Source organism: Macaca fascicularis, chromosome 3 (genome assembly GCF_037993035.2).
Source record: "Macaca fascicularis isolate 582-1 chromosome 3, T2T-MFA8v1.1".
Taxonomy (NCBI): Eukaryota; Metazoa; Chordata; class Mammalia; order Primates; family Cercopithecidae; genus Macaca; species Macaca fascicularis.
In genome coordinates, this window is record NC_088377.1 from 36,704,855 (window position 1) to 36,720,599 (window position 15,745).

Sequence of the window (15,745 nt, forward strand, 5' to 3'; positions counted from 1 at the left end):
AGTGGATATGAACACCAAGCACAGGGGAGAGGGGATGAGGGCAGGACAAGCCAGATCCAGATGCAAGAGGTGACATGGACTGAAGAAAGATTCAAAGGAGATGAAATAGGTGGCCTGAAAAATCAATGGTGGTGCTCAAGGGTCTTAGGAATCAATACTAGAATCACATGTAGAGAAACAATGGGTGGGGGTGTTGTGGGAGGTGCAGACGAGCCAGACATGTGCACCAGGGAAGACTGAACCATCCACAGGAATGGGGTGTATTGGTTAGCTACCACTATAAAACTGCTGTGTAACAAATGACCCCAAAACTCAGTGGCTTAAAACAGTAGTTATTTAGGCTGGGTGTGGTGGCTCTTGCCTGCAATCCCAGCACTTTGGGAGGCCAAGGGGGGGCGGATCACAAGGTCAGGAGATCGAGACCATCCTGGCTAACATGGTGAAACCCTGCCTCTACTAAAAACACAAAAAATTAGCCTGGTGTGGTGGTGGGCACCTGTATTCCCAGCTCCTCTGGATGGAGGCTGAGGCAGGAGAATGGCGTGAACCCAGGAGGCAGAGCTTGCAGTGAGCTGAGATTGCACCACTGCACTCCAGCCTGGGTGACAGAGCAAGACTCCGTCTCAAAAACAAACAAACAAACAAAAAAACAGTAGTTATTTATTCTCATTGGTCAGAGGGCCAGCAGAGGCTTGGATGCTTGGATGTGCTAGACTGGGCTTGGCCAGAGAGGCTCTGATCCACGCATCTCTTGTCTTCCTCCTGAGACAGTGGGCTGGTCAGGCATGCTTTGCTCATGATGACGGCAGAAAGATCAGAGAACAAGAGCAAAGGCGTGGGTGCTCTTAAAGCCTAGGTGCACCATCACACCCACCTCATTCCACTGGGGAAAGTGAGTCCCATGGGTAAACGCAAAGCCAGGATATGGAGAAACAGATCCCATCCCTTTCATGAAAGAACTGCAAAGTCAACAGCGGGCAGAGATGTAATCTGTAATGATGGGCAAAGGGGAGAGAGGCAGGCATGAAGATGGCAGCTGGGGGTTCATTTGCAAGCACGGATTTGCCTGGTTAGCTCTGGTTCTCTGTTCCCTTCTTTCTGGCTCTTTCTTTTTCTGGTCACTGGGCTATAAATTCACAGAGCAGTACTTGATGACATCCTCCTTATGGCCAGTCTTGGCACCCCAATGGGCAGCTGTTCAGGCAGTCCACAGGTATTTACTGTGGACCTTCTGGGTGCTAGGTTCTGTGGAACAGGAGGACAATTCCTCATTCCTTTATTGGTTCAATTATTTAGTATTCCGTAAGTGTGTGAATGACCAAAGGAAGGAAAGATGGGGTCATAAGTTTTAAATTCTTTTAAAAACTCTCAGGGCTGGGCACGGTGACTCATGCCTATAATCCCAGCACTTTGGAAGGCCAAGACAGGTGGATCACTTGAGTTCAGGAGTTGGTGACCAGCCTGGCCAACATGGTGAAACCCCATCTCCACTAAAACTACAAAAATTAGCCAGGCGTGGTGGTGCTTGCCTATAATCCCAGGTACTTGGGAGGCTGGGCAGGAGAATAGCTTGAACCTTGGAGACAGAGGTTGCAGTGAGCAGAGATCGCGTCACTGCACTTCAGCTTCGGTGAAAGAACGAGACTCTGTCTCAAAAACAAAACAAAACAAAACAACCCCCAAACTCTCAGTATCTGAAAATGCCTCTAATTTATTTACTTACTTATCTCTTTTTTTTTTTTTTCCATAACCTGTGACATAGAAGGCAAGGGCCTCTAAATTCTAAAAACAAAAACAAATACAACCCAAAACCTTGGTGTTTGTGGAAATTGGGAGGTGGGGGAAATCAATCTAATTTCAAATTTAAACCTTCAGACTTTTCCAGGGGAGGTTAATATGGCTTCCTCAATTTACCGATTACTCTGAGACTTTCCACCTAAAATATCCTGTCCCCCTACTGTGCATATTCCCAGAAAACACAGTTCCGGTTTTCGTGCTCTCTCTGCAACGTCTCTCTGACTTGCATTTGTATTCTGAGACCCAGAATAGCTCAAGTCAGATAAGGCTCAAACCACGGACTTCACAAGCCCAGAGCCAGGAGGTCACAGTGTAAAACGCTCTCTGCCCAGGTCCACACTGGGTACAACACATTTGCACCAGAATCTGGATGCAGCCCCCCAAATGCAACCCAAGTAACTCCCCATTCCCCACAGGGCTCTGTTTGAGTCACGTTGTCAGAAACCATCCATTACATGACAGTGAAAAATAATGCCAACGTTGGATTTTTTTCTTTTAAAATATTAAAGGAGATAAAATTGCAACCAATAACAGGCCTTTAAAAAAGAATCAATAACAAAAACCTTCATTTTTGCTTCCCCGTGTGAAAAGAAGTCTCCTGTTTTCCTACCTGTCAGCTCACCTTCCTTTCCCAGGCTTGCCTGGGCTCTCAGCCATCAATAGTTCTTCCCCCCATCAGCAATGGTGGCTGCCTTCCCCACCCTCCCACTGGTCTGCTGGGTGGCTCTAGGAAGGCTGGAGGACTCACTCAGATGCTCCCTGCCCCCTCTCCTCCCTCATCCCCGGGAGTCCTCCCGGGAAGGATTGTTCTTCCCTCACTCTGACTCACACCACCCTCCCCACCTCACCCCCTTTAAATCCTCCAGGGAAACTTCTGGCTAATAAAATTCCTCGCCTTGGCACATTGATCAAGCGCTGGTTGGGAGCCCTGAGTGTGTTTGGTGCTTCGGATCCACCGTAAACACCCCGCAGTAAATTCTGCTCGGGGATTTGTATCCGGGTGTTGCAATGTATTCCAGGGATGACACCCTGTTTTCTGAGCATTATTCGAAAGATTTTCGCACGGCTTCCAATCTGTTCACCTCTCGCTTTGCAGCCCCATGTGGCTCCCTGGCGGGAAATTGACTGGGAGAAGTGAGTCAATAAATCAGGGTGGCGCACCACATTTTTGTTTACTCCACTTAAACCGATATTTACTGGGGAGTCCACCTCCCGGGGCCCCTACCTCCTCTCACACAAGGGTGGGTGTTTAAATGGCACTCACACAGGGCGAAACACTTAGGATCCTCATCATGAGAAAGGATAATGGGACGGAGCAGATGGGGAGATTTCCCAAAGCAAACCTCCTCAGTCCATTATATATTTTATCGATCTGACCCAGGGGCTCTCTGCCTCTCTGTTAGAGCCCCGAGGAGGGGCTCATTTTTCCTGCTTTTAGACTTCCCTAAGTCACCGTCATCATCTTTCTGGATTAGCACAAAGGCTGGCAGCCCTGTTCCTCATTTTCCTCCTCGGGAAGGCTGAGGACACAGGCCTCATTACGGGGGCTACTGGCCCGCAGAAAAATTCTTTGCCCCCACTGATAGAAAATGAAAAGGGGGTTTTAGAGGCTGCCCAGAGAATTGGAGGCATCCGCTGTGTCCCTAGGGGTCACTGGTCATCTCTGCACCATTCATCTTGCTGACAGACCCCAGCTAGGGTGTCTATGTAGGCTGAGTCCACACGCCCAGGGAGTTGTGCGATTTCAGATCTGTTCGCTTGCAGGCTCTGCTGCAGGGAAGAGGGAAGGCTGGGGCTAGAGAAAGGGGGCTAGAGAGATTGTGCTACCTCTTGTGAGGCAGAATTCAGGTTCTCAGGGCTTCTCTTGCATGAGAGGGTCCTTCCCTAAGTGCAGGGGAAATGTATCCCAAAGCCCGGCCACACAACACAGGGGCTGACACAGAGACCCCAAGCTAGACCTTTGACACAGAGACCCCAAGCTAGACCTTTGACACAGAGACCCCAAGCTAGACCTTGACCTCCGCTGTCCCTGAGAAAGCCCGCCCAAATGCAAAGACAAACAAAAGGAATTGATCGTTGGTTTTTGAACTTCTTAAGGTCCCTTCCAAGCATTATATTGACTGTACGTGATTTTTACTTTGCAGAACTTTAGTTTGTAGAATCTGAACTCCAGTGAAATGTTGACTGGGTGTGGTGGCTCACACCTATAATCCCAGCGCTTTGGAAGGCCAAAGCTGGAGGATTGCTGGAGCCCAGGAGTTGGAGAACAGCCTGAGCAACATAGCGAAACCCGATCTCTACAAAAAAACAAAAACAAAAGCAAAACACACACACACATAAATTAGCCAGGTGTGGTGGTGCATGCTTGTATACCCAGCTATTTGGGCAGCTGAAGTAAGAGGATTGCTCAAGCCCAGGAGGTTGAGGCTGCAGTGAGCTATGATTGCACCACTGTACTCCAGCCTGGGTGACAGAGCAAGAACCTGCCTCAAAAAAAAAAAAAAAAAAGAGAGAGAGAGAGAGAAAGAAGTGTGACTTTACTGTACTGGTTATTAGTTAGCAAGCAAAGTCTCCTGAAGCGGTGCCCTGGTTTGAGAAATGTGGGATAACAGCTTATGATATCCTCAACCTATCCCCCACTCCCTAATCCCCCACCCCCACCAACGAGTGTGCTTTGGAATTCTCTGATCAGGGCTGACAATCGACTCCAGGTGTCAGCAACAGGGGATGAGGCAGCTGGGGGGGGGTGTGGTGGGAGCTGCCGACTCCCACCATCAGCCTGACGATTCTGCTATGCAAAAGCCTTCAGAACATTCGAAAACATCTGTGTCGTGGGTTAAATGGTGTCCCCTCGAAGGGGAAGTTGAAGTCCTCACCTCCAGTACGTGTACGAGTGACTTCATTTGGAAACAGGGTCTTGCAGATGTCATCGGGACAAGATGAGGTCACACCGCATTGGGGCAGGCCCTAAATCCGATGACTGATGTTCTTATGAGAAGAAGAAAATTTGGACACAAGGACACACAGGGAGAATTCCAGGTAGAGAAGGAGGCAGAGATTGGAGTGATGTGTCTACATGCCAAGGAACTCCCATGACAGCAATTACTGGAAGCCAGGAGAGAGCCGTGAAACAGCTTCGCCCTCACAGCCTGCAGGAGGAACCAGCCCTGGCAGCACCTTGACTTTGGGCTTCTGGCCTCCAGAACTGTGAGAGAAGAAGTTTCTGTTAAGCCACAGCCCTTGGTCAATTGGTTCAGCAACCCCAGAAACTGATACACTCTTCCCTGGGGAATTCCAGGCCCCATGCATTGGGGGCAAATAGACTCAGAGACTACTGGGAAGGTGATCTGGGGGGACCCGTCCAGATGTCACGTGCTCCTACCTTCTGACCCTGCTGTTCCTCTACTAGGAATTGATCCTACAGATGGATTCACAGAGATACTCAGAAGCATTTCACAGCATCTTCTTTCCAGCATTGTAGAGATTAACAAAACAACCCCAAGTCCATAGGAATACGCTTAAATAATGATGGTATGTTCACTTCGTGGAATATTATGCAGTCATGAAAAAGAATAAGAAAGTTATTTATGTGCCAATAGGGAACAATATCCAAGACATATTGTTAAGTAATAAAAAAACCCACATAAAACAAAAAACAAGGTACCAGAGTACAGTATGTTAACCATTTTGAAACTAAAATAATTATACCCAATAGATTTGTGTTATTTCCAGTAACTATGTTCTACAAAGTCACTATGATCACTGAATTAGCAAATCCTGAACCACTGCTCCTTGGGGAAATACAGGGTTAGCTTATTTCAAGCCTCTGGTCACATTTTTATCAACCTAACAATACAGAACCCCGCTTTATGTGTGTTTCTCTTTAATGACACCTTATTTTATAGATATTGTTGGTTCATTCACACTGAACTCATGGCCAGCAACACTATAACTCACGCCTGAACACAAATAATTTCTCCGTGGGGCACATCACAGCCTTTCTGTGTGTAGGACCCTGGACAGCACTTCAATGCTATGCCTGGGGGGCATTAACACAGCAAAATCGCTATCAGAAAACATGAAAATAAGAAAAATGTGGCATTAAACGGGCCTCAAAAAGGACACTGAACAAGAAGGCAGGGTGTCACCTTGCTCAGCCTCAGCTGGGACCGCATATGGAGGATGACTCAAATCTTTCATTTCTTTGTGCGTGTTTCCGATTAACCTGGAAAACCCTGAGAGTATTAATTTCAGGGTTGCAAATAAATATCAGTGAGTAGGTGAATTCCCAAGTACGAAATCCACAAATGTGAAAGATAGACTGTACGTGCACATGTGTATAAGCAGGACATGAAGGCATAGTTACAGGTACAGATAGCTCTTCTGGAAGGACACACACATTGGTAACAGTCTCTGCTTCCTTGGGCAGAAGGAAAAGGGGTCAGGAGAAGGAGAGTGACTTACCTCTTACTGTATTTCCCCTTTCGTACTGCTTCAAATCTTTACCCTGTGCAAGCATAACCTAACTTTTTAAAACCTAAATGTTGTAGGCTGGGCGCGGTGGCTCATGCCTGTAATCCAGCACTTTGGGAGGCCAAGGCAAGTGGATCACTTGAGGCCAGGAGTTCAAGACCAGCCTGGAAAACGTAGTAAAACCCTGTCTGTACTAAAAATACAAAAATTAGCCGGGTGTGGTGGCGGGTGCCTGTAATTCCAGCTACTCAGGAGGCTGAGACAGGAGAATCGCTTGAACCCGGGAGGTGGAGGTTGCAGTGAGCCAAGATAGCGCCATTGCACTCCAGCCTGGGTGACAAGACTGAAACTTCATCTCAAAACAAAACAAAACAAATAAAACCTAACATTTTTAAAAAAGTTCTTGCATTCTACAGTTGGTCATATTCTCACTTTATGAGCTGATTTTTCAGCTTTCGCAGTTTGAAGATGACTTTGGTGATTGTTAAAGGAAAAAGAAAAAAACCAATTTCTTAATTTCTTGTAAGTCGCTAGCTGCAGGGTTTGGGGAGTTCTGGGCGCATCAGGGGGACATTCCTTGGTGAGAATAGCACTCAAGTCATCCGTCTCGTGATATTGTCCCTGTTCAGCTTTATAACTCATAGCTCCACACACGTTCCAGATGGTGCCTTGTGTTGGATGACCCTGGATACTGTCTCATCTGGCATTGCTAGCTATCTCCTGCTGGCTGCGGGCCTGTGGACCATACCCCGCCCCAGCTTGCACTAGGGGATCCTGGGCGAGGAGTGTCGACCTCATGCCCCAGGACCTAAAAGCCTAAGAGCATTTTTACTTTCAAAGTCTTGCATTTCCGTCATCTTATCTCATGCTCAACACAAGTGAGGGAGGGAGGGAGGACTGCCGTGACTGCCCCCATTTGACAGGGAAACCGAGGCAGGGGGGTTTAGGTGGCTTGTCCACAGTTTACAGGCTGTTGGTGTCAGTGTGAGGGCTTCCGGCCGGGTCTCCTGGCTATGACTTTGTACTGTCTCTACAGGGTCCTAAACGGCACTGGCAAAGAACACTGAGGCAAGAACTCACTGAGTTGGAATTCTTTTTAAGGTTGTCTCCCCCTTTCCTCTGGTGCAGAATATCCTCCAGCAAACAGCAGAGTGGGCCTTGTAAAATGTAAATCAGATCGTGCACTGCTCTGCTCTGAACCCCTCCACAGTTCCTGTCTCACCCAGAGTCAAGGCCAAAGTCCTTGCTGCATGCTTTAGTGTCCACATAGCCTGTCCCTGCTATATGGTCTGACCTCATCTGTCCTCTCTTAACTTTACTGCCCCGTCACTCCCAAGACACCTGGTCTCCTTGCTGCTCCTCAGCAGGCCTCAGTCTGCACTTTCAGTCCCTGGTCCTGGAGCTCCGTTCCCAGATCCCTGCATGGCTGCGTTGGCTGTGGGCTGCAGTCTGCATGGCTGCAGGGATGCGGGGCTCTCTCTCCAAATGTCACCTGTCTGTGAAGGCTTCTTCCAAGTCTTCGCCTGGTTGTCATTATAAGGTCATTCTCTTTACAGTGTTTCAGTGAGCTGAGCAATTGTTTTCTGTATGTTCTGCATGTTAATATTTGTAGGATGAAGTGCAGTGGGCCACACCTGTAATCCCAGTTCTTTGGGAGGCTGAGTAGGGAGGATCACTTGAACCCAGGAGTTTGAGATCAGCCTGGGCAACGTAGCAAGATCCTGTCTCTGTAAAAAAAATTTTTTTAATGAATAAAAAAATAAATATCTGTAGTAAGTTTCCAGAATGCAAACTCCATACACAAATCTCAGTGCCTTTAGTCCAGCTAAGTCAAAAAACAAAACACAAAAACAAAAACAAAGCACAAACAAAAACAGATATTAGTGTATTCTGAATTGCTAGCCACAAGCCATCGGAAGTAATTTTTTAGAAGACAGCACAGTCTGAAAAAACTAATTTGCTTAAGCCACGCATGCTGGCTCATGCCTATAATCCTAGCAACCTGGGAGGCTGAATCAGGAAGATCTCTTGAGGTCAGGAGTTCGAGACCAGCCTGAGCAACAGAGCGAGGCCATGTCAATCCATCAACTGACTGATCCATAAATGAATAATTTAAAAAATGAAAATTTCACAAAACAAATGTTACCTCTCAGCAAGGCCCTCCCAACCAGGCTCATTAACTCTGCAAAACCACCCTGCACTCCTCATCTGCTTCCTGGCAGTGTCCTTCTAGAATTCAATACCACAGACTTATTATTTCGTTTATCTCTCTCTTCCATCACCCGGGTCAGAGTGTCAGTTCCATGGACACAGGCGTTTGTATGTCTTTTGTTTGCTTTTGTATAAGTAACTCCGACAAGAGTACTCCATATGTATTTGTCAATTTGGGTCTGGCTCTCTTGGGACACACAGAGAAGCATCTTGCAGCTTCTGAGTGTGTCTGGGCACCATGGGGACAGAGTCAATAGCAGGTTGTGATAGTTGTTCCTTACTCCTCTTCCCTCCCTGAACAGCGTTAGTGGGTCTGGCCTAAGACCCCATGTTTGTTATGACGATTTGTACCCCTGCTTCCACCCTTGCACAGTCAGTCTCTGAGTTTCTGAGAGCAGCTGCGAGTTTGTAGCTGTGTTACCAGATGTAACTAGTTACCCTTTTTTTTTTTTTTTTTTTGAGACAGAGTCTCTCTCTTGTGGCCCAGGCTGGAGTACAATGGTGCGATCTCGGCTCACTGCAACCTCCAGCTCACTGCAACCTCCGCCTCCCTGGTTCAAACGATTCTCCTGCCTCAGCCTCCTGAGTAGCTGGGACTACAGGCACATGCCACTGTGCCTGGCTAATTTTTGTAGTTTTAGTAGAGACGGGGTTTCGCCATGTTGGCCAGGCTGGTCTCGAACTCCTGACCTCAAGTGATCCACCTGCCTCGGCCTCCCAAAGTGCTGGTATTGCAGGTGTGAGCCACCGCGCCTGGCCTGTAACCAGTTACCTTTGAAGCGGCTCAAAGGTTAAAACTTCCGAGGGCTGCCAGTTACCGCCCTGGTGAGTGCCCCTTCCCGGGTCCTATTCCAAGGGCTCCTCTGCAGGCTCTGGTATGTTCAGATGCAGCTCCTGGAGGAGCGGCCCTGCTGGCTCTGAGCTGGGAACCTGCCACGACGTGCAAAGTCGAGATTGCAAAGACGGCGCAGGTCACACATCCTGCCTGACTCCAGATTGCACGTCGCCGTTTATTTTCTGTGCCCGGTGCCAGAACACGAGATACGTGCCATATGCTCACTTACTTGTGAAGACTCAGGGATTCTACACACATTGCTGGCGTTCGCACACATAGGGAGGTGTGATCGTCGCTGACACACGGAGCTCCTGTGTCTGTGTGCCAGGAGGCTCCGAGATCTTTCCCGGCCACATCCAGCACTCACATATGGTGTTGAAGGTGCTGTAATTCTAGACACAGAGCATATGTCCTCGGAGCAGACAGGGTGCTAAATTAATTCTAAACGCCAGTTGTAAGTTTCTTGCCGAGATGCTCCCTCCCTGTATAAATAGTGCCTGTGTTGCACTTGCCTACAGCAGGCTCCACGGAAGCCCAGATAACCTGATTTCAGCTTTATTTTATAGCATTGAACATTCTTCAAAATAGCCCATCTCCATAAAGGGAAATTGGGGGGGAATGATGATATGCTAAGCTGAGGGACATTCGCTAACTCCAACTGGGAGTTCTCTCCTCTTGTTTCAATAGTGGGCCTCTCGGCCCCTGAACCCTGAAGGATGCTCTTTGGAATCTTTTTTTTTTTTTTTTTTCCCCAAGACAGGGTCTTGCTTTGTTGCCCAGGCTGGAGTGCAGTGGTGCAATCACAGCTGACTGTGGCCTCGACTGTGGCCTCAACCTGCTGGGGTCAAGCAATCCTCCTGTCTCAGTCTTCCAAGTAACTGTGACCACAGGCACATGTCGCCACGCCTGGCTACATTTTTGACTTTTTGTAGAGATGTGGGTCCCACTATGTTGCCCAGGCTGGTTTCTAACTCCTGGGCTCAAGCGATCCTCCCACCCTGGCCTCCCAAAGTGCCAAATCTAAGGAGGAAAATCTCATCATGGTTCGTTCATTCTCTCCTCTGGGAGGGGCTGTGTCCCCACTGAAACTTGGAGTCTGGGCTTCTCAGATGAGTCCTGCCTCTTCTGCTGCTGCTTAGGTCTGCTCCATATTTATACTGGCCCCATGAGTCATACTGGGGCCTCCTCTATGAACTTGGAAGACACCAGCTTGGGGACCAGAACAAACTAGAGTCCTGGCCTGAGGATGCTAAAATGAGGTGGAAAGTGTGTGTTTAGAGGAGTGTAGAACTGACAGAGGGGCAGGACTCTTAGGGCTCAGCCTGAGTCTCAAGGCTTAGCCCCCCTCCTCCCCTCTCCTGACCTACCGTTCCAGCCTCTAATTCTCACTCATCTTCCCCAGGATGGGATCAGCCAGGACCACAGCTTGTCCATGTGGATATCTTGTGGGAATTAGAAAAAGGCATTCTTCTGGTTGGACACAGCTCTGTGGATGCTTAGCCTAGCAAGTGGACAATGCTTTTTGCAAAGGAAAAGTCTCGCCTTCCTCTTGTCAGATGCAGCTTCATGCAGGAACATAGAACTCAGTGAATGGAGAACAGGCTGGATTTCAGTTCCTACTTGCCTTCTTAGCTGGATGCCTTTGCACAGTGCACAACTCGGACAACAGTCCAAGGCGGGCCAGGGAACACATTACCTTCCTCTGAGTTTAGAAGAGACATTTCCTACTTGCTACAGGCCTTTGCAGCAAATTGTTTTCTCCAAAAAATGACAGCAACAATATCTCCCATTTCATATGACTTTACAAGGACACTCCTTTCCTGTGGAGCTAGGGTCCACATTCCACACCCTTGAATCTGGAAAGAGTGTGTGACTGTGGCAGAAGTAATGTGTTGTGACTCCTGAGGCTGGATTATAAATGGTGATAAAGCTTTCCCTTCGTTCTCTGGGGGGCTCACTCTTGGAACCCAGTTGCCATGTTTCAAAGAAGCCCAACTAACCTGTGTGGAGAGACCATAGGGAGAGGCCTCCCGTGGTGTCCCAACTGACAGACAGCACCAACTTCCAGACAGCAAGGTAAAGAGGCTTCCGGCTCTTTCCAGCCCCAGCCATGGAGTTGGACCCACCCTTCAAGTCTACCCAGCTGAGGCCCTAAATATTGTAGGGCAGAGACAAGCCAGTCTGCTGTGCTTTGTGCAAATTCCTGGCTCACGGGTCCATGAACACAATAACACAGTTCTTTTGTGACACTAAGTTCAGAGTTTTAAAAATGACACAGCAACAGTGAACAGGACAGCCTTCAGGACTCACTGCTCCCTCCTTCAAGAAGTCCTTCCTGATGCCTAGGCTATGTCAAAATATTCCTTTTTCTTTTTTTTAATTAACTTTTTAAAAATCTTTTATTTTTGAGATACGATCTTGTCATCACCCAGGCTGGAGTGCAGTGATGCAATCATAGCTCACTGCAGCCTCTAATTCCTGAATCCAAGCAATCCTCCTGCCTTAGCCTCCTGAGGAGCTGGAACTACAGACAAATGCACACTTGGCTAATTTTTAAATTTTTTTGTAGATCTGAGGACTCTCTGTGTTGCCCAGGCTGGTCTCGAACTCTTGGCCTCGAGCAATCCTCTTGCCTTGGCCTCCGAAAGTGCTGGGATTATAGGTGTGAGCCACCATGCCCAGCCAAAATATCACTTTTCTGTAGCCTCCCTAATCCCCTCGACCAGGTGACCAGGTCACGGCCCTTTTCACTGTGCACTGTCTCACTGAGTCCCCACATCACTCTGTGAGTGGCTGTTACTATCCTATTTTACAGATAAGGTAAAGGAAGCTCAGACTGGGGATGTTCCCAAGGTTCACAGGTGCTGAGTGGCAGGGCCGGCCTCACAGCTGCTGTGACTGAGAAGCGAGGAGATGCGTAAAGGGAGATACATGAAATCCCCCAGTGCTCAAGTCCTGGCCCTTCCTACTGGCACCTGTGGAGCTCTTGGTGAAGACCCCTGACAGAAGAGCATGAAGCCTACAGCCCCTCCTGAATGTAGCACCCTTCCTGCGAGGTTAGATCTCCTCCCAGCTCCAGAGCTGCCCGATGCCAGTGAGGAGAAGGAGAAATGGATGTGCCGCGTCGAAGTCCTCCACAAACAACACAGCGAGAAGGTGGGTTTCCAGCCATGCAACAGCAAGCTGGGAACGTGGCTTCCACATGTGGCTGAGGGGCTGGGACCTTCTGGTCTCTCAGGACATTTGGCTCCAGGAAAGGCCAGAGCACCATGAGAGAGGCCAAGGAGGAACAAATGGGGAAGGGGAACGTGGTGACGTTGGACAGGTGCAAAGCCTGGGGCTGCCGGGCTGCCAAGGCCTGTGGGTCCCCGAGAGATATGGCCCCATTTTCAGGCTCCTCTGGGTGTCAGGCTGAGAAAATAGAACCCTGGCCTTGGCTGTCAACTTCAGTCTCTGAGCTGCTACAGGGTCCTCCCTGGCTGGGAAATGCGTGCAGCTGTGGACTAGGCTTGGGCGCCTTAAGGTGGAACCTCAGACAGAACCATCCCTCAGACAATGAAACCTTTTTTTCCTTAACACATCCCTTTTGTTTTTGTGTGTTTGCTCTGTTTTGTTTCGAGATGGAGTCTTGCTCTGTCACCCATACTGAAGTGCAGTGGTGCGATCTCTGCCCACTACAACCTCCACCTCCCAAGTTCAAGCAATTCTCGTGCCTCAGCCTCCTGAATAGCTGGGATTACAGGTGCCTGCCAACACGCCTGGCTAATTTTTGTATTTTTAGTAGAGACGGGGTTTCATCATATTGCCCAGGCTGGTCTTGAACTCCTGACCTCAGGTGATCCACCCACCTTGGCCTGTCAAAGTGCTGGGATGACAGGCGTGAGCCATCGTGCCTGGTCTAACATACCCCTTTTGTATATTGACTTTCAATGTCTTAAGTGGCTTGCATGTTTTTTGTGAAGTCACACAATACAGCAATATACTGTAAGAAAAAAATTCAAACAGAGCACAAAATAAAAAGTTAAGGCCAGGCCCATTGGCTCACACCTGTAATTTCAACATTTTGGGAGGCTGAGGTGGGAGGACCGCTTGAAGCCAGGAGTTCAAGGCCAGCCTAGACAACCAAACAAGACCCCATCTCTACAAAAAAATAAAAAATTAGCCAGGCATGGCAGCACACGCCTGTAGTCCCAGTTACTCGGGAGGCTGAGGCAGGAGGATTGCTTGAGCCCAAGAGGTGGAGGCTTCAGTGAGCTATAATTACAACACTGCATTCCAGCCTTGGTGACAGAGCAAGACCCTATCTTGTAATAACAACAACAAAAAGAATAAAAAGCTTAAATTCCAGCCAGGTGCGGTGGCTCACACCTGTAAAAATCCCAGCACTTTGGATCACAAGGTCAGGAGATCGAGACTATCCTGGCTAACATGGTGAAACCCCGTATCTACTAAAAAATACAAAAAATTAGCTGGGTGTGGTGGCAGGCACCTGTCGTCGCAGCTACTCGGGAGACTGAGGCAGGAGAATGGCGTGAATCCGGGAGGTGTAGCTTGCAGTGAGCCGAGATTGTGCCACTGCACTCCAGCCTGGGCGACAGAGCAAGACTCCATCTCACAAAACAAAAAAAAAGAAAAGAAAAAAGAAAAAAGGCTTAAATTCCTCCCATATGCCCACTTTCCCTTCATAGAGACAACCACTGGTAATACTTTAATCTGCACCATATGGTCTTTTTTCTATGATTGTGCATAGGTATATGCACACATATGTGTACGTTCAGATAAAGGGTTTTATGTAAGTCCAATTATACTATTTGCATTCTCACGACTTTTTTTTTTCACTGAACTTTTATTTATTGTCTTGGAGGCTTTTCTTTGTTTTCACGGACAGCTACAAAGCTCATTCTCTTTATAGCTGTATAGTTTTCCATAACGCGATTGCATTGTGATTGATTTAACCAAATCATCCTTGGAAACGGATTGGATGGTTTCTAGTGTTTTGCTATTCCCATTGCTCCAAATCGACATCTTTCTACTTACTCCTTTGCATATTCATGCAAATATTTCTTTTCTTTTTTTTTAAATTTTACTTTAAGTTCTGGGATACATGTGCAGAATGTGCAGGTTTGTTACACAGGTATACACATGTCACGGTGGTTTGCTGCACCTATCAACCTGACATCTAATGCTCTCCTCCCCTTGCACCCCAATCCCTGACTGGCCCTGCTGCGTGATGTTCCCCTCCCTGTGTCCATGTGCTCGCATTTTTCAACTCCCACTAATGAGTGAGAACATGCAGTGTTTGGTTCCTGTGTTAGTTTGCTGAGATTGATGGCATCCAGCTTCATTCATGTCCCTGCAAAGGACATGAACTCATTCTTTTTTTTTATGGCTACATCAAGCAAATGTTTCTACAAAAGAGGCTGAATTGGCGTCGTGAGGCTAAGGGTGTGTGCATTTAAATTCTTATAAAACCGCCAAGTTGTCCTCTCCAGACGCCGCACTGATGAACACCTCCTCCTGTCCCGTAGGAGAGCACCTTGCACTCCACACTGCCCGGCATCATACGTTCTCAACCTGTTCACGCTTTCCCAGGCTAATGAAGTTACGTCCCTGTTATTGCAGTTTGCAGTTCCCTATTTCACTGCTTAGGCTGAGCATAGTTTCTTGTGTTTATTGGCCACTCGTATCTCATTGACAACACCTCTTCGTGCCTGTATTAATTAGAGTGCTTTAGAGAGCAGGGAACAAAAAACCATGACTCAATTGGCTTGTACAATAAGAAATGTATCTCCTTTTTTTTTTGTTAGGCACAAGGTCTCACTCTGTTACTCGGGCTGCAGTGCGGTGCCACGATCATAGCTCACTGCAGCCTTGACCTCCTGGGCTCAAGTGATCCTCCTGCCTTAGCCTCCTGAGTACCTGGGACTACAGGTGTGCACCACCAAGCCTGGCTAATTTTATTATTTTTTTGTAGAGATGGGGTCTCACTATGTTGCCCAGGCTGGTCTGGAACTCCAGGGTTCAAGCAATCCCTACACCTCGGCTTCCCAAAGTGCTGGGATTACAGGTATGAGTCACCACACCCAGCCTCAGTGTCTTTATTTTTTTGGAGATGGAGTCTCGCTCTGTTGCCCAGATTGGAGTGCAGTGGCATAATCTCGGCTCACTGCAGCCTCTGCCTCCTGGGTTCGAGCGATTCTCCTGCCTCAGTCTCCTGAGTAGCTGGGACTACAAGCGTGCGCCACCATGCCCGGCTAATTTTTGTATTTTTAGATAGAGACAGGGTTTCATCATGTTGGCCAGGCTGGTCTCGAACTCTGGACCTCAAGTGATCCTCCTGCTTTGGCCTCCCAAAGTACTGGGATTACAGGTGTGAGCCACTGCACCCAGCATCAGTGTCTGTTTTGAAGAATGACAGGCTTTCCTTGC